Source organism: Zalophus californianus, chromosome 4 (assembly GCF_009762305.2).
Source record: "Zalophus californianus isolate mZalCal1 chromosome 4, mZalCal1.pri.v2, whole genome shotgun sequence".
NCBI lineage: Eukaryota > Metazoa > Chordata > Mammalia > Carnivora > Otariidae > Zalophus > Zalophus californianus.
In genome coordinates, this window is record NC_045598.1 from 189,968,581 (window position 1) to 189,991,946 (window position 23,366).

The following is a 23,366-nucleotide window of genomic DNA, read 5'->3' on the forward strand; positions in this document are numbered from 1 at the left end:
GTCCAGCTCAGGCATGCATATTCTTTTTTCCATGTTTGTGGTTATTTTTGTTTCTAGAAGAGGAAAGACTGAAACAGTATCAGCCTCCTGACTGGTCATAATCTGAGCACCCTGTCGCACGCTGTCATGATGCTCCTGGGGGAGCACGGGGCTGACTACGTGTGGCACAGCCTCACTGAAATCTCACTCTGTTTGCAAACACTTTTCCTCTTTCTTGCAGAAATATCTGCCTACCTTGCAAGACAGGTCCTAGAGTGACTGGCTGTTTGTCGAAGCAGGATTTCCCTTTGGGCTGCAAAATGTTCCGGAATTCGACGGTGGTGATGGCTGCACAGCATGGTGAATATAGTAAAAAAGACCAAATTACACACTTTGAAATGACGAATTTTCTGTTGTGTGGATTCTATCTAATTTAAAATCAAGTTTAAGAAGGAGGAGAGGACAGGGCAAAAGAAGGTGTAGCTCTTGTGCTCCCTTCACGTCTCTTTTCTGAACCGGACCCTGTGTGCAATGAGAATGACAGCAGCAGCCCAAGAGTCCCCCTGCCATTTCAAGGCACTCACCAGCTGGCCCACAGCCCCTTACCCTTCTCAGAGGTCAGCAGCTGAGGAAACCTCTCGCCGGCGTGAAGACAGGTGCCATTTTGACGGAGGACTCTGGTTCATGCACGACTGGTCTGACCCACACAAAGGCACCGGGCACAGTGTCCAATGTCAGGCGCTCATTGTCTATGTGCTACCTTGTCGCCAAGCACCCTCCTGCGACCATCGTCCCGACCTGAAACCGGAAGCATGGAGCCTCAGGTGGCCTCAGCTGCCTGTGGTCTGGGCACAGCTGGGATTGCTCTTTCAGCCGACACATGCACTGTCCCCTGTAACTGTTCTGCTTTTCTTTCGAAGACTCGATCTCTGTATGCTAAAGTGGCAAGAGGTTTTGGTCTACTTGTGAGATGATGTCTAAAGAGGAACGAACAGATCAAACGCTAAAACCACAAAGAAATCTCCGGGTAAGCAGTACCCAAACAATGATGTTCTTTATTTCTCTCTTGAAATAAGCTGAAAAGGGGTAACCGGCCAACTGGGAGGCATGTGGGTCAGGGTCCCCGGGTCACAAGGGAGGAAAGGAGAGTGAACTTGCTCTGAGGAATGGGGGGAGAGATCAGGCCCTCCAAGAGGGCTTCTCATGTCAGTGTATTGCTGACTAGGATGGAGGCAACGCTCAGGAAAAATGTTGATTCTCCCAGGCGCACAGTTCCCTCTAATGCCTCCTCAATGGTATAATCGGGTAGAATATCCTTATCCAGGATAAGAGGTCCTCCTTCATTGCAATTAATAGTGTTACAACAACGAACAAAATAGAAACTATTGGTTTTGAAATATTTGGATCTTGGGGCTTCAGGAGGTACTTCGGATGGATATACAAAGGTGCAGTTGTTTGTACAGTTCTTGTAAACAAGTATTTCCCGGTCATTCAAACCTAGAAAAGTAGAGATGATATTCATTGACGTCACGTTTTCTGCTTGCAAATATCAAAGCACACTTCACCCAGTACTAACTAGCTCCATGCCCACATTCTACATCCGCAAATGCTACGTTGCCTAGAATTCTTCACTGATAAAGAATGTCCAAGTAAGGCCACTAGAGGGTCTGGTTCCTCCTTCAACAACTTCCGGAGATGTTTTTCTGTCTACACTGCCACCTCGCCTCTGCCTCGGGCTCTCCCTAAATAGTAGGATGGCACCTTGGCACATAGCTGTACACATGAAATGCCCTGTTCGTTATTTGTCCCAAGAATTCCAGGGCTCTATAAATACAATTGCTTGTGTCCCACAGGATCACACAGCCCCTGAAGTGGAGTGCCCCTGGAAGTGTGGCCCTCACCTGAGTTTCTGCAGTTAGAGTGGCCCCTTGGTCAGATGTTCCCAGCTCCCGGCCCAACATATAAACGTCGATGCACGCTTAATGCCAACCTGCTCCCCAGCACAGACTGGGCGCTCTGTCCCCCGGAGGTCCCACAACTACTGTGATGACCTTCCCTGGTGGGCACACCCAATAGCCTCGGCCAACAAATGCCACTGGAGCAAGGCTCCATCTCAGGCCTCCTTCGAGAGTCCTTCAGTTCAATTCCTCGGCTCTCATTCATGAGTTCTGTTCCCCTGGTGACCCCAGTGTTTACACCGTACTTTCTCCCTGGAACTTGCCACAGTTGATGTATCCACTCATGGCTCTGGGGTTAAAGAGAAGGAATGAACAACTGGCTCCAGTCACTTGCTTTTCTTTATTTGCCGTGTAACGGACTTTAGAAAGTTCAGTACTGTACTGCAGAGTGCATATTCATAAGTCGACTGCCGAGTGGCTTTTCATGAAGTGCTGCTCCTAACCATATCACCAACATCAAGGTCCAGAAACAGAACTGGATGAAAACCCTTGTTTCCTGCTTCTGTCCCTCCATCAGGCACTATAAGCAGCCAAGGCCAAAGATAAGAAGTGTCTTGATTTGAAAGCCTGTATGTTAATTTTGTCTGTTGTTGAACTTTGTGATTATGAAATCCTGCATTGTTTCTTTTGGTGTCTGGCTTATTTCTCTACTTTGTGTTTTCTCTACTTTGTGTTTTTCTCTCTCCACCCCTGCTATGGCCCTCGTTTTACATTGTTTACTCTCATAGTTGTATACTTTTCCACTGATGAATATTCCACGGTTGATGGTTGATGGACATTAGGATTGTTTCTGGCTTTTGTCTATCCCCAAAGAGTGCTGCAAGGAATATTCTTGTCCTCATCTTGAGGTGAGCATGTGTGAGTTCTTTATAGGTGGTAACGCTGAGTCTTTACGATGCATGTATATGGCTTTAGCAGATGCTGCTGAAGAGTTTTCCAGAACGGTTGTACCTATTTACACTCCAAAGGATCATGTACACTTTGAAATCCTGCCACCACACGAGTGGTCATTTGTGAATGTTTAATCATTTTGGGGGGTTACCGTATCATGGTTTTGAATTGCGTTTCCAACAAAAACAATGATGTTGAGCATCTTTTTGTAGATTTATTACCCATTTGGATATCATTTTCTCGTAAACAGCCTTCAAGCCTTTTTGCTCGAACTTCTACCCAATGATCTGCTTGTTCAATTGTTCATTCATAGGATGAAGTTCATTCTATATACTGAACACAAGCTCCTGCGCAGACAGTGTTTTGACGGGCTTTCTCTTCATCTGTGGCATCGTTTTCACAGTCTTTCCATATCTTCTCGTGGCTAGGAGTTGTGAATTTTTATGTAATTCCATTTGCCACTTTTCCCACACGTAACCGGCACTATACTGTACGGTTTTCTTAAATTCGTAATTATCCTACAATACAAAGATATTCTTCCCCATTTCTCTTTAAAAAACAAAACTACCCTTTTCTTTTTTTAAATTTGTTTTAGAAAGCATCTTTTGAAAAAGATTTTATTTTTTTATTTGAGAGAGAGAGAGTGATTGCACACACAAGCTGGGGGAGAGGCAGAGGGAGAAGCAGACTCCCCTGCCGAGCAGGGAGCCCGATGAGGGGTTCAATCCCAGAACGCTGGGATCATGACCTGAGCCGAATGCAGAAGTTTAACTGATTGGAGCCAACCAGGCACCACTAGAAGGCATCTTTCAACTAACGTTTTTAAAAATTTTACTTAAATTCAATATAGGTAACGTAGTGTATTATTAGTTGTAGAGGTGGAATTTAATTATTCATCAGTAGCATACAGCACCCAGTGCTCATCATAGCAAGTGCCCTCCTTAATGCCCGTCTCCCAGTTACCCCATTCCCCACCCACTTCCCATTAAGCAACCTTCAGTTTCTTTCCTACAGTTAGAGTCTTTATGGTTTGCTTCCCTCTCTGCTTTCATCTTATTTTATGTTCCCTTCTCTTCCCCTACATTCACCTGTTTTGTTTCTTAAATTCCACGTATGAGTGAGATCATATGGTATTGTCTTTCTCTGACTTATTTCACTTGGTTAATACCCTCTAATTACATCCACGTCGTTGCAATTGGCAAGATTTCATTCTTTCGGTGGCTGAGTAATATTCCATTGTACATAGAGACCACATCTTCTTTATCCGTTCATCTTGTCGATCCACATCTGGGCGCTTTCCATATTTTGGGTATTGTGGACACTGCTGCTATAAACATTGGGGTGCATGTGCCCCTTCAAATCACTATATTTGTGTTCTTTGGATAAATACCTAGTAGCCCCTGGCTCTTTTAGTATTTATATGGAGATCCACAAAGCACCTGAAGCTGCTTCTTTTGTGTAAAGTAAATACAGCAAATAAGATCTCATCTACCCACCAGTGGTGAGTACAGACAAGCATCTTTCCCCAATCCCTGCAGGGCCAACCTTGTCAGAAAGCACGTAACTAGACACCTGTGAGATCTCTTTTCTCCTCGATAGGTCTAGTTTTCAACCATGACACCAACATCAGACTGTCAAAATGACTGACGAAATGATATAATCTTGAGAGTTAAGAGTGCAAGTCCTCCAGCTTTTCTCCTCTTCCACACGATTGCCTTGGACATTCCTAGCCCTTCATATTTCCATAAACTTTCGGATATTTGGAATCAACGTGCACACCCACTCGCAAATGTGCGGGCGCACATGCAGACACACACACACTCACACACATTGACCTGCTGAGACTCTGACTGGAATATCATGGAAGTTTTCGATTAATTTGGGGAGAACAGCCACCTTACCCCTACCAGGTTTCACCATCCATAAGCCTGGTGTATCCGTTTATTTAATCTTCCATTTCAATTGCATTTTTGCTGTTTCGATGTGGAAATCTTGGAGAGATCTGCTTGCATTTCTTTCTGGGTATTGCGGTGCTTTTTAAAATGCTACGGGTTTCTTGAAAATTTCATTTTGAATTTGTTGTTGCATAAAAATACAATTGATTTTTTTTAACTGATTTTGGAGTACTGACCTTGTATCCAGACCATTGCCTGATTGTGTGTGTGTGTGTTCTACACACCTCACACCCAATCCCCTCTAGTCTCTCATTACTTACTGTCCTATGGCACATCTGTCAAACACAATGAATGACCGCCGATAAAGTCTTATTAACTCAACTCCACACTTTATTCAGATTTCGTTCATTTTTCCTTAACATTCTTTTCCTGTTCCACGACCCCATGCAGGATACTGCATCACATTGGGTGGGGCATAACTTATCGACAGTAGGATTCTATTCCGATTTGGGTAGTATTTTTAAATCTCTAGTCATAAGAGAGGATCATCTGTGATTTCCATTCTTCCGATGTCTTTGCTGGGCTTTTGGGTTGGGGTGAGGCTGTCATCAGGCAGGGGGAATGTGTTGGGGAGCAATCCTCCTTGTTTTTCTCTGGAAGCGTTTGTGTAAGATTGGGCCGATTTCTCCCTTAAAGCTAGTGGGGAATTTGCCAGAAAAGCACTCTCTACTTGGGTAGGTTTTCCAGAAATGAGTCGGGACACTTCGGCTTTACGATGTCATTGTGGGTCAGATGTAGTTAAAATGCGTTTTTCAAGGTACTGTTCATTTCATCGCGCAGCTCAGATTGATCACAAGAAGGCTATTCATAGTGGCTCTTATTATCTATACAAGGTCTGTACGGTCTCAGGGATGCCTCCCTTTTCATTTCCGATAATGAAATTATGAATTTTATGTTTCTCTCTTTGATTTCTCCTACAGTTTTACCAATACTATGAATCCGTCCAAAGAACCAGCTATTGGCTTTGTGGGGATTTTATCTGGTTTGTGTTGTTTTTGTCTTCCTATTTCAAGGATTTCTGCTATCCTCTTTACATTTCCTTCCTATTGCTTTGGGTGGATTTCCTATTCTCCTCCTACCTTCCTGAGTGGAAGCCTAGGGCCTTTTCCCCCTTTATGTCCTCTAATACATGCCGGGAGTGTTCCTTATTTGGCTCTCGGCACCGCTTTAGCTGCTCTCCACTCGTTTTCCCATGTCATATCTTTCTAATCGTTGAGACCTCAATATTTTCTCATTTCGGTTGTGGCTTCTCTTTTGGTGACTGGTAGTAATTCCTAAGAAGTGGAGGATTTCCCAGTTCTCTTCTGAGTCATGAATTCTAGTTTAATTCCACCGTAACAGAGAAGGAACTCTAAATAATTTCAGTCCTTATTGCAAACGTCATAAGCGACCTTGTAAAGCGTGGGTACTTGCTCATGCGTGGCTCTGCTGCTATATATATAATGATTACTCCTGGTCTGTAAACGGCATCGTTCAGACCTTCTGCAGCAGAGGCCGACAAACAAGAGCCCGCGGGACGACCCCAGTCCACCAGCTGCGTCTAGCAGTCAAGATTTGTTGGGACATAGGGACGATCACTATGTGTCCCCATCCCCTGTGGCGGCTTCCACCTCCTCACGGGCAGTGCTGGGTACTTGCAACTGGGACTAGAAGGCTTACAGAGCTGAACACGTTTCCTCCCTGATCCTTTACAGAAAGACTTCATCCACCGGGGGTGTACCGCTGCGGTAAGTTTTGCCTCCTTGCTCTAGCACCTAGAAGCTATGGGGAGAGACGTGTTAACGACAATCACGCTGTCACTGTGGATCTACCTACAGTTCCTAAATTCTGTGGAGGATTTTTCTGTGTGGATCTTCATCCTGTGATTGGGCGTGTGTGCATTTCCACGGTGGTTTCTTCCAGGTTTTCTTACCCCTTCCTCTCCATACAGTGGTGCTCTTCACACAAGTGACGTTCTTGTGTTAATGTTCCTTTGCCTCAGTGTGGGCGGAAGAACTTTCTTTGGCCAATATTTAAGTTGTATACCACGTTCTATATTTTATTTGCAACCTTTTTACATTCCTTTTATTTTATTTATTATTTTTTATTAAAGATTTTAATTATTTATTTGAGAGAGAGTGACAGAGAGCACAGGTGGGGAGGAGAGGGAGAGGCAGGCTACCTGCCGAGCAGGGAGCCTGACGCAGGGCTTGATCCCAGGACCCTGAGATCATGACCTGAGCCAAAGGCAGACGCTTAACCAACTGGGCCACCCAGGAGCCCCTACATTCTCATTTTCTTATTTTTTTATTTTTTTAAAGTTTTTAAAAATTTATTTGTCAGAGAGACTGTGCACAAGCAGGAGGAGTGGCAGGCAGAGGGAGAAGCAGACTCCCCCCTGAGCAGGGAGTCCGACATGGACTCGATCCCAGGACCCTGAGATCATGACCTGAGCCTAAGGCAGCCGCTTAACTGACTGAGCCACCCAGGCGTCCCTACAGTCTCATTTTTTAAATAAGATTTTATTGATTTATTTGACAGAGAGAGACAGCCAGAGAAGGAACACAAGCAGGGGGAGGGGGAGAGGGAGAGAGAGAAGCAGGCTTCCGGCGGAGCCGGGAGCCCGATCAGGGCTCGATCCCAGGACCGTGGGACCATGACCTGAGCCGAAGGCAGACGTTCAACAACTGAGCCACCCAGGTGCTCCAAGAAAACAGATTTTCATACATTGCCAGTGACAATGAAAAATGGGGCAGCCAAGATGGGGACCACTGTCCAGTTTCTTAAAAACGAACCGCACAGCTACCATACATCCCCAAAATTGCACTTCTGAGGGTTTCCCCCAGAGTAATTAGATAAAACAATGCATAGTTGTTGATGGCAGATTAATTTGTAACACGACACCCCCAGACTCATCCTGGGTGTTCTTCAGTGCGTAAAGGGTAAAGAAACCATGGTACATCCTCCCCGTGGGTATTCCTCGGCAGTAAAAAAGAGCAGATATTGATACATCCACCTGAATGAATATCCGGGTAATTACGCTACACGAGAAAGGCAAACTCCATGGTCCATGGTCCCTGTTAGAGGCCATTCTTGAAATGACCAACTTAGAGAAGTGGACCCCAGATTAGTTTTGTGCACATGGGGAGGTGGGTCCATGGCAGGGCATTTAGGTGGGAAAGATGTCTGTGCGTCCATATGAAGGATGATTATGGTGATACGACTGTTCTTTCTCCTTACTATTTTGAAAGCCAGTGCCCTGGCTGTGGCAGTGAACTATGGTCTTGCAAGATGTTATCACTGGAAGTGACTGAGTAAAGCTGTACAGGATCTTTCTGTATTTCCTGCGACTGCTTTCAATATACAATTGTCAAAAGGAAAACGTTTAACAGAAAAGGAATTTAAAATCTAACATACCATTACTTGCATTAACATTTAAATGGCTACACTTAGAAACCCAAGACTTTCAGAGTACACAGAAATTAATATATTCTGCTTCATAGAGGCATGCTTTAAAATGAGAATGTAGGGCACCTGGGTGGCTCAGTCGTTAAGCGTCTGCCTTCGGCTCAGGTCCTGGGATCGAGTCCCACATCGGGCTCCCTGCTCAGCGGGAGGCCTGCTTCTCCCTCTCCCACTCCCCCTGCTTGTGTTCCCTCCCTTGCTGTCTCTCTCTCTGTCAAATAAATCAATAAAATCTTTTTAAAAAAATGAGAATGTAGGGATGCCTGGACGCCTGTCAAATAGATAAGATTTTTTTTTAAAAAAAATCTGGTTTCTTTACCGTCCTGGCCAGCATTTGGGATGGTCCCTCTTTTTTACTTTGGCCACTCTTGATTCATGATATCTAACACTGTTTGTCAATCTTCATTATCCTAGTGGCCAAAGATGTTGAAAATCTGTTCACGGGTTTACCTGCTACATGTGAATCCACATCGGTGAAATCTCTCTTCGTGTCGTTGGCCTCGTTCAAACGAGACCGGCTGCATTTCTGCTGTTGGACTGTGCGTATGCTCGAGACATCAGTCTTCTGTTGGATATGTGGTTTGCGCGCTTTTCCTCCCGGTGTGGAGCCTGCCTTTCCCTCTTCTGAACAGGGCCTTCCACACGGAAACAGTGATCACTGGTGGACGTCCCATGTCACCAATTCCCTTCTTATTGGTCGTGCTTTGTCGCCAAGGCTAGGCCCTCGTTGCCTAGCCACAGATGCCAACGACTTTCTCCTCTGTGCTCTCTTTTCCTAAAAGTTGGTAGATTTTACCTTTTACATATAGCCCATGATCCTCTGGAGGTAATTTTTGAATACGATTTGAGGTTTAGGTCAAGATTCACTTTTGCCCGATCAAGTGGAAGAGGCTATCTTTCCCCCACCAACTATGTTTGCACCGTTGCCCCAAATCACTCGGGCATATGTGAGTGCAAACCTTTCTGGGGTCTCTGTTGTGTTCTGGGGACTGTGTCTGTCCATTGCTGAGACATCACTGAGTTTGAGTGTGGGTCGAAACTCAGTCTCTGAGGTTCAGAATTTTTCCGAAGAGGTGTTCCGTTTACTTGCACAACCCCAGAAGTCAGCAAATATCCTGCAGGGGAAAATATGCAAGCATTCCAGCCCTCTGAAGGCTCTTGTCAACTCATTGTTTCGGTATCCACCAGGGCCGCTCGGGAAAACTGAGCCCCTGGAGCCCTATGGGGGTCAGTTATTAAATCCAGGTGTTCTAGCTTCCATGACTGGGGGGAGGAGCTGAGAGATGGACGTGTATCAAGGGCAGGCTGGTGATCAGAAGGATAGTCCAGAACCAGGTCTACTACTTGGAGCTGAGGCTGGGGGAAAGAGCCCACTTGGCAGGAAAATATCGACGCCATGCTTCTCTGCCCTCCCGTTCCAGGCCATGCAGAGAGAACTCTTAGTGATGTCTAAAGTGCTCGCCCACACACCTGTCGCCTCTGCAGCCCAGCAGCCAAGCAACGACTGTGCTCTTAGGAAGTACTCTTGGGAGAGGGGGCGGAGCAAGATGGCGGAGGAGTGGGAGACCTGGATTTCCTCTGGTCCCAGGGATTTAGCTGGATAGGGATCAAACCATTCTGAACACCTACAAACTCAACAGGAGATCGATGAAAAAAATAGCAACAACCGTCTGAATAGAAAGGCGACCACTTTCTGGAAGGTAGGATGTGCGGAGAAGTGAATCCGAGGCGATATTCGGGAGGATAGACGGCGGGGGAGCGGGCCTCCGTCGGCTGCTTCTGGCAAGTGATAGAGCCGCGGAGCACAAAATCGGACCTTTTAGAACTCGGCTCTGCTGAGGGACGTCACTCCAGTGGCTAAGCGGGGGGTGGATACTTCGCGGGACAGTGTGGTCTCAGGATCCTCGGGGTCACAGAAAGACCGGGGGTGCCTGAGTGCGGCAGAGCTCCCAGGTATCGGAGCGGGGAAGCCGGCTGCAGAGACGGAGCCGAGGCGCGGGCTCTCAGCTCAGGTTTGCCATAAACTGTGATCCGCGGCCCAGTCGGGCCACTGCTCCTCCAGCAGGGACACAACAAACGGCAGATCCGGGGAGACTCCCCTTCCTCCCGCGGGAGGAGCGGCGCGGGAGCGCACAGCAGAGATCTGCTGGGTTTGGAGACTCCACACGGGGTCGGGTGCCAGAGACAGAAATGCTCGGTCACAGGCCGGAGAGCACGGAGTGCAGCTGGAGACCGGGGAGATGGGAGTGACTGACTGCTTTTCTCTGGGGGCGCACTGAGGAGCGGGGCCCCGAGTTCTCCGCTCCTCCTCCGCTCCTCCCGACGGAGATTGGGAGGCCACCATTTTCACTCTCATCCTCCAAAGCTGTACCGAGAGCTTGCAGGGAACAAAAGCTCCCGAGAGCAAACCCGAGCAGATTACTTAGCCTGGACAGACAAGGGCGGGGCAATTCCAACTCCGGTGAAGACATTTGGGAACCACGGCAACAGGCCCCTCCCCCAGAAGATCAACACGAACAGCCAGCGAGCCAAGACCAAGTTTACCGATCAAGGAGAACGGGAGAACTCCAGCGCTAGGGGAATACTGCACATAGAATTCATGGCTTTTTTACCATGATTCTTTAGTTTTTCAAAGTTAATTTTTTTAACTTTTTTGTGAATTTTTCTTTTTCCCCTTTTCAACCAACATCTTATCAATCCCTTTTTTAAAAAAACATTTTTATTTTTCATTTTTAGAGTCATATTCTATCCCTTTATAGTAGTTACCCTTATTTTTGGCATATATATAAGTTGTTCTCTCTTTAAAATTTTGAGATACGTTTGTTCTAACAGATCAAAATATACCCTAAATAGTGTATGACTTTGTTCTACTCTCCTGCCTGATCACATTCTCTCCCTTTTTTCCCCTTTTTTTAAAAATCCTCTTCTTTTTTCACACAACTTCTTATCTCATCAATTCCTTCTATAAAGTTTCTTATAATTTTCATCTTTACAGTCACATTCCTTCCCTTCATCGTATTAACCCTTATTTTTATACATATATAAGTTTTTCTTTCTTTAAAATTTTGGGAGGCACTTTCTTCTAACAGACCAAAATACACCCAAAATCTAGTGTGTGGCAGTGATCTATGCACCAGCCTGATCATATTTGATCATATTCTGTTTTGTTTTGTTCTGTTTTTGTTTTTATCTTTTTCTTTTTTTTTTCTTTTTTTCCTTTCCCTTTCTTTTCACCCAGCTTCAAGTCTTTTCTGATTTGTTTAGAGTATATTTTCTGGGGACGTGGTTACCCTGTTAGCATTTTGTTCTCTCATTCATCTATTCTCCTCTGGACAAAATGACAAGATGGAAAAATCACCAACAAAAAGAACAAGAGGCAGTACTGACTGCCAGGGATCTACTCAATACAGACCTTAGTACGATGTCGCAACTAAGAGTTCAGAGTGATGATTTTAAAGATACTAGTTGGGCTTGAAAAAAGCGTGGAAGTGATTAGAGAAACGCTTTCTGGAGAGGTAAAAGAACTAAAATCTAACCAAGTTGAAATCAAAAAGGCTATTAATGAGGTGCAATCAAAAATGGGGGCGCTAACTGCTAGGATAAATGAGGCAGAAGAGAGAATCAGTGATATAAAAGACCAAATGATGGAAAATAAAGAAGCTGAGAAAAAGAGAGAGAAACAACTACTGGATCACGAGGGCAGAATTCGAGAGATAAACGATACCATAAGATGAAACATCATTAGAATAATTAGGATCCCAGAAGAAGAAGAAAGAGAGAGAGGGGCAGAGGGTATATTGGACCAAATTATAGCAGAGAACTTCCCTAATGTGGGGAAGGAAACAGGCATCAAAATCCAGGAGGCACAGAGAACCCCTCTCAAAATCAATAAAAATAGGACAACACCCCGACATCTAATAGTAAAACTTACAAGTCTCAGAGACAAAGAGAAAATCCTGAAAGCAGCTCGGGAGAAGAGATATATAACCTACAGTGGTAGAAACATTAGATTGGCAACAGACCTATCCACAGACCTGGCAGGCCAGAAAGGACTGGTATGACATATTCAGAGCACTAAATCAGAAAAATATGCAGCCAAGAATACTATATCCACCTAGGCTGTCATTGAAAATAGAAGGAGAGATAAAAAGCTTCCAAGACAAACAAAAACCAAGGAATTTGCAAACATGAAACCAGCCCTACAAGAAATATTGAAAGGGGTCCTCTAAGCAAAGACAGAGCCTAAAAGCAACACAGACCAGAAAGGAACACAGACAATATACAGTAACAGTCACCTTACAGGCAATACAATGGCACTAAACTCATATCTTTCAGTTTTTGCCATGAATGTAAACGGGCTCAATGCCCCAGTCAAAAGACACAGGCTATCAGACTGGAATAAAAAACAAGACCCATCGATATGCTGTCTGCAAGAGACTCCTTTTAGACCCAAAGACACCCCCACATTGAAAGTGAGCGGGTGGAAAACCATTTACCATGCCAATGGACACCAAAAGAAAGCTGGGATGGCAATCCTTATATCAGACAAATTATATTTTAAAACAAAGACTGTACTAAGAGATGAAGAAGGACACTATATCCTAAAGGGTCTATCCAACAAGATCTAACAATTGTAAATTTCTATGCTCCTAACATGGGAGCAGCCAATTATAGAAGCCAGTTAACAACAAAAGCAAAGAAACACATCGACAACAATACAATAATAGTGGGGGACTTTAACACCCGCCTCACTGAAATGGATAGATCAGCTAAGCAAAGATCAACAAGGAAATAAAGACTTTAAATGACACACTGGACCAAATGGACTTCACAGACATATTCAGAACATTCAGAACATTCCATCCCAAAGGAACAGAATACACATTCTTCTCTAGTGCCCATGGAACATTCTCCAGAATAGATCACATCCTAGGTCACAAATCAGGTCTCAACTGGCACCAAAAGATTGGGATCATTCCCTGCATATTTTCAGACCACAATGCTTTGAAGCTAGAACTCAGTCACAAGAGGAAAGTCGGAAAGAACTCAAATACATGGAGGCTAAAGAGCATCCTACTAAGGAATGAATGGGTCAACCAGGAAATTAAAGAAGAATTTTTAAAAATCATGGAAACAAATGAAAATGAAAACACAACTGTTCAAAATCTTTGGGATACAGCAAAGGCAGTCCTAAGAGGAAAGCATATAGCAACACAAGCCTTTCTCAAGGAACAAGAAAAGTCTCAAATACACAACCTAACCCTCCACCTAAAGGAGCTGGAGAAAGAACAGCAAATAAAGCCTAAACCCAGTAGGAGAAGAAAAATAAAAAAGATCAGAGCAGAGATCAGTGAAGTAGAAACCAGAAGAACAGTAGAACAGATCAACGAAACTAGGAGCTGGTTCTTTGAAAGAATTAGTAAGATTGATAAACCCCTGGCCAGAGTTATCAAAACGAAAAGAGAAATGACCTAAATCAACAAAATCATGAATGAAAGAGGAGAGATCATAACCAACACCAGAGAAATACAAACAATTATAAGAACATATTATGAGCAACTATATGCCAGCAAATTAGATAACCTGGAAGAAATGGATGCATTCCTAGAGATGTATCAACTACCAAAACTGAACCAGGAAGAAATAGAAAACCTGAACAGACCTATAACCACTACAGAAATTGAAGCAGTCATCAAAAATCCCCCAACAAACAAAAGCCCAGGGCCAGATGGCTTCCCAGGGGAATTCTACCAAACATTTAAAGAAGAATTAATACCTATTCTTCTGAAACTGTTCCAAAAAATAGAAATGGAAGGAAAACTTCCAAACTCATTTTATGAGGCCAGCCTTACCTTGATCGCAAAAGCAGACATAGACCCCATCAAAAAGGAGAATTATAGACCAATATCCTTGATGAACATGGATGCAAAATTCTCACCAAAATTCTAGCCAATAGGATCCAACAGTACATTAAAAGGATTATTCACCACGACCAAGTGGGATTTATCCCTGGGCTGCAAGTTTGGTTCAACATCCGCATATCAATCAACGTGATACAATACATTAACAAAAGAAAGAACGAGAATCATATGATCCTCTCAATAGATGCAGAAAAAGCATTTGACAAAGTACAGCATCCTTTCTTGATCAAAACTCTTCAGAGTATAGGGATAGACGGTACAAACCTCAAGATCATAAAAGCCATCTATGAAAAACCCACAGCGAAAATCATTCTCAATGGGGAAAAACTGAGAGCTTTCCCTCTAAGGTCAGGAATGAGGCAGGGATGTCCACTATCACCACTGCTATTCAACATAGTATTAGAAGTCCTAGCCACAGCAATCAGACAACAAAAAGAAATCAAAGGCATCCAAATCAGCAAAAAAGAAGTCAAACACTCACTCTTTACAGATGATATGACACTTTCTGTGGAAAACCCAAAAGACTCCACCCCGAAACTGCTAGAACTCATACACAAATTCAGTCAAGTGGCAGGATATAAATTCAATGCATAGAAATCAGTGGCATTCCTATACATCAACAACAAGACAGAAGAAAGAGAAATTAAGGAGTCGATCCCATTTACAATTGCACCCAAAACCATAGGATGCCTAGGAATAAATCTAACCAAAGAGGCAAAGGATCTGTACTCAGAAAACTATAAAATACTCATGAAAGAAATTGAGGAAGACACAAAGAAATGGAAAAACGTTCCATGCTCATGGATTGGAAGAACAAACATTGTGAAGATGTCAATGCTACCTAAAGCAATCCACCCGTTCAATGCAATCCCCATGAAATACCATGAACATTTTTCAAAGAAATGGAACAAATAATCCTAAAATTTGTATGGAACCAGAAAAGATCCCGAATACCCAAAGGAATGTTGAAAAAGAAAAGCAAAGCTGGCGGCATCACAATTCCAGATGTCAAGCTCTATTACAAAGCTGGCATCATCAAGACAGTATGGTACTGGCACAAAACAGACACGTAGATCAATGGAACAGAATAGAGAGCCCAGAAATGGGCCCTCAACTCTATGGTCAACTAATCTTTGACAAAGCAGGAAAGAATGTCCAAAGGAAAAAAGACAGTCTCTTCAACAAATGGTGTTGGGAAAACTGGACAGCCACATGCAGAAGAATGAAACTGGACCATTTCCTTACACCACACACAGAAATAGACTCAAAATGGAGGAGAGACTAAACGTGAGACAGGAGTCCATCAAAATCCTGAGAGAACATAGGCAGCAACCCCTTCGACCTCAGCTGCAGCAACTTCTTCCTAGAAACATCACCAAAGGCAAAGGAGGCAAGGGTAAAAATGAACTATTGGGACTTCATTGAGATAAAAAGCTTTTGCACAGCAAAAGAAATAGTCAACAAAACCAAAAGACAACCGACAGAATGGGAGAAGATATTTGCAAATGACATATCAGATAAAGGGCTAGTATCCAAAATCTATAAAGAACTTCTTAAACTCGACACCCAAAGAACAAATGATCCAATCAAGAAACTGGGAGAAGACATGAACAGACATTTTTCCAAAAGAGACATCCAGATGGCCAACAGACGCATGAAAAAGTGCTCAACATCGCTCAGCATCAAGGAAATCCAAACCAAAACCTCAATGAGATAGCAACTCACACCAGTCAGAATGGCTAAAATTAACAAGTCAGGAAACGACAGATGTTGGCGGGGATGTGGAGAAAGGGGAACCCTCCTACACTGTTGGTGGGAATGCAAGGTGGTGCAGCCACTCTGGAAAACAGTATGGAGGTTCCTCAAAAAGTTGAAAATAGAGCTACCCTACAACCCAGCAATTTCACTACTTGGTATTTACCCCAAAGATACAAATGTAGGGATCCGAAGGGGTACGTGCACCCCATGTTTATAGCAGCAATGTCCACAATAGCCAAACTGTGGAAAGAGCCAAGATGCCCATTGACAGATGAACGGATAAAGAAGAGGTTATATATATATACAATGGACTACTATGCAGCCATCAAAAGGAAGGAGATCTTGCCATTTGCAACCATGTGGATGGAACTAGATGGTGTTATGCTGAGCGAAATAAGTCAATCAGAGAAAGACATGTGTCATATGACCTCACTGATATGAGGAATTCTTTTTTTTAAGATTTATTTAGTTATTTTGAGAGAGTGAGAATGAGAGAGAGAGAGAGAGAGACATGAGAAGGGCAAGGACCAGAGGGAGAAGCAGGTTCCTCGCTGAGCAGGGAGCCTGATGCGAGACTCGATCCCGGGACTCCAGGATCATGACCTGAGCCGAAGGCAGTCGCTTAACCAACTGAGCCACCCAGGTGCCCTGATATGAGGAATTCTTAATCTCAGGAAACAAAGTGAGGGTTGCTGGAGTGATGGGGGGGTGGGAGGGATGGGGTGGCTGGGTGATAGACATTGGGGAGGATATGCGGCATGGTGAGCACTGTGAATTGTGCAAGACTGTTGAATCACAGAGCTGTACCTCGGAAGTAATACAATAGATGCTTAAAAAAAAAGAAGAAGAAGAAGACAACAGGAGGGGAAGAGTGAAGCGGGGGAAACCGGAGGTGGGGGAGACGAACCATGAGAGACGATGGACTCTGAAAAACTGAGGGTTCTAGAAGGGAGGGGGTGGGAGGATGGGTTACCCTGGTGATGGGTATTAAAGAGGGCACGTTCTGCATGGAGCACTGGGTGTTATACACAAACAATGAATCATGGACCACTACATCAAAAACTAATGATGTAATGTAAGGTGATTAACATAATTATAAAAAATTTTTTAAAAAAAGGAAGCGCTCTTGGTCAAAAGGCCTGGCAACGAGGATGAAGGGATGGACGTGCAGCAGGATAAAGTGAGAAGACGCCGGAGTTCCCTGCTGTCCACACTGTGGAAAACCACAGCGACCTTCCAGAGCAAGTCTCTGATTCACCTCAGCCCTGCAGACCTCAGGCAAGTTCTCTCTGGGCCAAGTCTACCCCAGAGCCATAGAGGGTGAGGTGCTTGGAAGCAGAGTCCACAGCCCACTTCAGGAGCAGTCATCCCAACGTGTGGATGCACAACTCATCCAGGTCTCCCAGAGGGAGTGTAGCCCTGATGGTGGGTCTTTACTCCTTTTGTAATGCAAGTGCCACACAAGCCATGACTGCTAAGCCATCCACTTCAAAGATGGCTGTCTGGAATAAACGAGTCACCAGCCACTGGACGAGATAAAGAGCAAGAAGCCCACACCTCCCCCCCCCAGCTCCTTTGCTTTAGGGATCTTGGTTGGTTTCCATAGGTGATCACTTGGGTGTCCTGTGTTTTCTCTTCCTGCGCTTTCAATTCCTACTCATGTTTTATTTATTTATTTAAGATTTTATTTATCTGAGAGAGAGAGAGAGACACAGCGAGAGAGGGAACACAAGCAGGGGGAGTGGGAGAGGGAAAAGCAGCTTTCCATCTGAGCAGGGAGCCCGATCAGGGCTCGATCCCAGGGCCCTGGGACCATGACCTGAGCCGAAGGCAGATGCTTAACAACTGAGCCACTCTGGCGCCCCCCCCCCACTGTCATGTTTTAAATTCACCCATAAAAGATGGGCCCAAGAAACCCTGGGTCCCCACCCTTGACCCCAATAAAAGCAGAAGTCCCAGCCCATGCCCTCTCTCTCTACTACCCAGGACATCGCTGTGTGCCTCCAGGAGCGCCTCGTAAACTCCAGACTTGTAAGTGACAACCCCTGTCATTTCAAAGTCCCCTGATGGTTACTGCTGAGGGCCTCTTGCAATCCTATTAAGAACCATGAGGGCCATTCCAGCCACATCGCCACATTACTGAGAGGCTGAGACCTGCACACCGTAGGTGCCCCCTGCAGGAACAAAGGACAGATCCTAGTTCCTGCCCGAGTCCCCAGTGCGGGCATCGGCACTTGGTACAACCAAGAGGTGGCAGTAAGAGGACTGTTTTGCAGGGTGCTTCGAACACAGAATGGCACATGAAGATTCATAGGGACGCTGGGGAAGAACAGGGGCTGGAGGACAGGCCCTGAGCAGGGCCCAAGACAAGGCCTCTGCCTCCCTTCCCAGTCCCTACTGTGGCTGCAGCTCCCAGGGTAAGCGAGTGGTCACTGGCCTCTGGCTGTTCACGTTCTTCAGGGGAGTGGGACACATTTCTCAGGGCACGAGAGCCTCTGAGTGAGAGGCAAGAGCATCCTGAAAGGACGCTCTGCCTGACCTTTCTGCCTAAGCCCACACTTGGCCTTGGCTTCTGTGTGAGGTAGGCGCTGTCCTGACAAGTCCCTGGTACGTCCACTTCCTGGGTCTGCTTAGCTGGAAGCCCTCTGCTAAGACGGCCAGAATCAAACGGGCCACGAGGAATCACCCAGGTTACCCAGGGGTGTCAACCCCTGTGACCAAGGCCTGACAGGGGGGTGGAGCCCTAGAGGTGCAATCATCCCCCTGGCCCCTGGACACATCTCAGGAGATGTGCACACTGCGGCCCGACCTTGCAGATTATGGGGCTCTCCAAGATGGTGCACACTACCCTTTCCTGGGGCTGAGCCTAGTGCCTGGGATGTGCTCCCAGGATGGGGGCAGAGCAGGCCAAGGGCCATGGGGCTGGGTGCAGAGAAAGAACAGACTGGACCTGCTCCCTGAAACTCACTAAATCACAAGGCGTAGGAAAGACAGGTACTTACGAGCAGAGATTGTCATGCAGCGCCTGAGATTTATGGGACATGCTCTAGTTTCTGCACAAAAGAAGTTGTTGATCATCCAACAGTTGTAGCATTTCATATGATAGGCCCCTAAGCAAAGAATAACCAGCATCAGGCTCCAGCATTTTCCACCCTCTTACCAGCTGGTTACACCCTCCCCTGGCGGGTGACCCCTTCCCCCTGCCTTAAAGGACACACTGCTATAGGCAGAAGCCAGGAGTTGCTCCTGTTCCCAGAGACCAAGTGAGGGAACCCTGCGCTCTGCAGATAAGCTTCATCTGTCCAAGGAAGCCTGACCGTCCTAAAAGGCCAGTGCCCTCCCAGATGTCGCTGGACTCAGCCACTCCTGCCCACTCCAGAAGAGGAAGGGCCTCATCTAGAAAACCCCTCCTGACCCTCTCCTAGCTCAGGGACACTTCCAAATCCACCCCATGCCCACCAATTGCACTGAAGACGGACGGCTCCGCTGGCTAAGATGACAGAAATTCCACTCAAATTCTTTCTCTGACCCTAGATAACACATAAATTCTTATTGCTTCCCAGACAGCCAGGGGGCTAATACTTACAAGGTGCCTCTCCATCAGTGACCTGCAGCCAGCCAACGGCTAGGAGCAAGGCACAGAGAAGCATCATTTCTTGAACTTGAACCTATAGGTGAGGAGACACAGGGTGCATGTCAGCAGGCTCCATATCTACAGAGCGCCCCTCACAGGATGTGTGTCTGCCAGACCCACATGAGCAGCGAACAGGGCTCCTCAAGGAGGGTCAGCATGCACCAGGTCCCGCACGCACCTCTCAGCTCCTCTCCCCGCCTGCACCTGCATCCCCGCCCTGCAGGGCCCCAAGCTGCTCCACACAGGGACTGGGGGATAGGCCTTTCCCAGTAGAAAGCCTTCGTCACTCCTGCCTTCATCTTGCAGGAAGTCATCCTGCCTGCGCTCCAACAGGCAGAGTTCCGCCAAGACAGCCAGGCCCTGGGGCCGCCTCCACCCGAGGTCCATGCGCCCCCAGGTGCTTCTCCTTATGTACGCGTTGATGACAAGAGCAACTTGGGGAAAGTGCCAGAACATTGTCCACCGGGTGTTCCCTGCTCCCACCAGCATCTGGACAAACGTGGGGGGAAGGGAAGATGCCAGAAGCCTCCCTTGCACGCGGGCCACCGTGCGCGCCAGGAACGTTCTGCTAGCCGCCCCGCCTCTGTGGAATCAGGTGGCCCCGAAGTGCAGGCCACGGAGGGGCTGGGGACCCCACAGCTGAGCCCAGACCCTGGCGCTCTGCTCCAGGACGGCCCCCAAGGCACCGGGCAGTGCCTGCCTCTGTACTATGTTCCCATGGGGCCCCACCTGCACCCCCAACGCTGTGTGCCCAGGGTCCTTCGGAAACCGCCTCCCCTGCCCCAGCAGCTCGTCTCCCTGGATGCCCCATCTGCCTTTTCAGGGTCAGGATCAGTCATCAGTGCTCAGGGGGATGCATCTCTGCAGGGGGGTGGGGGTGTCGCCTGCCCGGAGGGGGAGCTTGACTGAGGAGGAGCCTGGCACCTGCCTGACTGGGCCCTCCCTGAGGGTGAGGGAGGCCACCTGCCTGAGAGTGGGGGACTCCTGTCTGAAGGGAGGGGTGACAGCCTGAGGGGGTGAGGGGGGTGCCTGAGGGGAAGCACCTGCCTGAGGTAATGGAGAGTGGGGAAGGGGGTGGGGGGATGGGGGCCACTTGTCTGAGGAGCCGGTGGGGGAACCAGGTCCCTGAGGGGGGTCGACCACCTGTCGGAGGGGGTGTCCCTGGCTGAGGGGCGTCCACCTGTGTGTGGGGGACCACCTTCCTGAGAGGTGGTGGCTGCCCTTTTGAGGGGGAATCCCTGGCTGAACGGGGTGGGGGGAGGCCACCTGTCGGGGAGCATCTGCCTGTCTGGGTAGGGGAGCGCCTGCCTGATTAGGGGTCACCTGTCCAGGAAGAAGCATCTGCCTGAGAAAGGGGCCGCCGGTCACGGGGGCTGAGCACCCGGCTGAGAGAGGGAAGCGCCTGGCTAAGGGGGGTTGCCGCCTGTCGGGGGGAAGCACCTTCTGAGGGGGTGACGGCCGCCTCACTGGGGGCGAGATGAGCACTTGGCTGGGATGGACTTGGCCTTTGCGGGGGGAGCAGCTGCCTGAGGGAGGACGGCCACCAGCCGGAGGGAGGAGCAGCTGCCTGAGGGAGGACGGCCACCAGCCGGAGGGAGGAGCAGCTGCCTGAGGGAGGACGGCCACCAGCCGGAGGGGGGAGCAGCTGCCTGAGGGAGGACGGCCACCAGCCGGAGGGAGGAGCAGCTGGCTGAGGGAGGACGGCCACCAGCCGGAGGGGGGAGCAGCTGCCTGAGGGAGGACGGCCACCAGCCGGAGGGGGGAGCAGCTGGCTGAGGGAGGACGGCCACCAGCCGGAGGGGGGAGCAGCTGCCTGAGGGAGGACGGCCACCAGCCGGAGGGAGGAGCAGCTGCCTGAGGGAGGACGGCCACCAGCCGGAGGGAGGAGCAGCTGGCTGAGGGAGGACGGCCACCAGCCGGAGGGAGGAGCAGCTGGCTGAGGGAGGACGGCCACCAGCCGGAGGGAGGAGCAGCTGGCTGAGGGAGGACGGCCACCAGCCGGAGGGAGGAGCAGCTGGCTGAGGGAGGACGGCCACCAGCCGGAGGGAGGAGCAGCTGGCTGAGGGAGGACGGCCACCAGCCGGAGGGGGGAGCAGCTGCCTGAGGGAGGACGGCCACCAGCCGGAGGGAGGAGCAGCTGCCTGAGGGAGGACGGCCACCAGCCGGAGGGAGGAGCAGCTGCCTGAGGGAGGACGGCCACCAGCCGGAGGGGGGAGCACCTGCCTGAGGGAGGACGGCCACCAGCCGGAGGGGGGAGCACCTGCCTGAGGGAGGACGGCCACCAGCCGGAGGGGGGAGCAGCTGCCTGAGGGAGGACGGCCACCAGCCGGAGGGAGGAGCAGCTGCCTGAGGGAGGACGGCCACCAGCCGGAGGGAGGAGCATCTGCCTGAGGGAGGACGGCCACCAGCCGGAGGGAGGAGCACCTGCCTGAGGGAGGACGGCCACCAGCCGGAGGGAGGAGCAGCTGGCTGAGGGCAGTGGCCGCTGTCTGAGGGGAGCCCCTGGGAGAGGGGGGCCGCCTGTCTGCGCAGCCCCCTTGCCGCAGGGGGAGAACGCCTTCCCTGTCGGCGGGGGCCGCCTGCACCCCTGCTGTCCCCGCCCTGTGAGGAGCCCCCCCCCCCCCGCCCCAGCCGGTGGCAGCCCCTCCTGGCGGTGGGGCCGGCCTGCCTCCCGCCCCAGGCCTCCGCTGCCGCTCCCCCATGACAGCCCCTTCCCACTCCGCCCGGCCGGCTCCCTGAGCCCACGGTCCGCAACGACCCATGATGACCACAGAGAACCTTCTGGAACCCTGGGCTGGCGCGGCCGGAGACCGTGGGCACAGCGGGGTTCGGAGGCACAGCCGCAGCAGGGGAGCAGGAGGACCCTCCGCACCACAGTCGCGCTTCTCACAGCAGGGGCACGTCCCCAAGGATGTCTGCGTGGGCGTGGCCAACTCCCGAGGGTCTCTGCGCGCGCGTGCGCGTGCCGGCGCGCCTGCGCTCTGAGGTTCTAGGGATTCTAGAAGGTTCGGCAGGCATCGAAGGCCCCGCCCTCACAGAGCCGGGAGGCGCGGAAGGTTCCAGTAGGTTCTGGCGACTTACCTCACAGGCCCAGCAGCACGGCAGTTCACTGAGAGAAGGTTGGGTGTCTCTGGGAAGGGGGAGGGGAGGGACGGCGAGGGGGGTTCCAGAAGGTTCTGGGCGTGGCCCAGGGCGGGCCTGGGGGGGGGGGCATCCCTCTGCCCTGGGGTCTCGGCCCCACCAGGGCCTCTCCCCTGGCTCTGCGCTTCCTCCTTTCAGGCCCTTTGTGCGGGCTGAATTTGATGTCCTTTTCTTAGTTTCCGAGATGGAAACGAGAGCCTGGGCTGCCAGCCCTGCGACCTTTCCTAACGAATGCTGGTGGAGCCTGCCTTTCCTTGCCCGGCCCTTGGGGCCTTCCATGTCGGGCTGTGTTTTGTCTCCTTGTCATTACCACGCTGTCCCAAATACTTTCCATCTTCTGCTGGGAGTGCTGGGGGAGGGGGTGCGAGGTTTGCAAGGGTGTGAATTGGAAAACGGGAGGATTTCCTCCTTTTTCCCTGGGACTCACTTCTTGCTCGGCCGGTATTGAGGAAAAGGTACTCAGAGTTTCTCGAGTCCTTTTGGACATGAAACCTGCATGCGTTCCCGCCGCGAGACCCCGCTGCAAGAGCAGGCGCTGCCTGGTGCCTGGGGGGCCGTCCTGGAGTAGAGTGCCAGGGTCTGGACTCAGGTGTTGGGGGCCCAGCCCCTCACTGCCCACACTTTGGGGCCACTTGATTCTGCGGGGAGGGGACGGGTGGGGGTTGGGTGTGGCGGAAGGTTCCTG

General features: G+C 49.1%; 1 long non-coding RNA gene across 1 annotated transcript; it reads right to left on the reverse strand.

Moving 5' to 3' along the window:
- Positions 1–1,015: 1,015 nt before the first annotated feature.
- On the reverse strand, positions 1,016–22,570 carry LOC118356906. The gene is made up of 4 exons (XR_004820022.1): positions 22,319–22,570; positions 19,493–19,574; positions 18,909–19,016; positions 1,016–1,476 (listed from the first exon to the last, which is right to left on the reverse strand). It is a non-coding gene; the product is annotated as an uncharacterized LOC118356906 (long non-coding RNA).
- Positions 22,571–23,366: the final 796 nt, after the last annotated feature.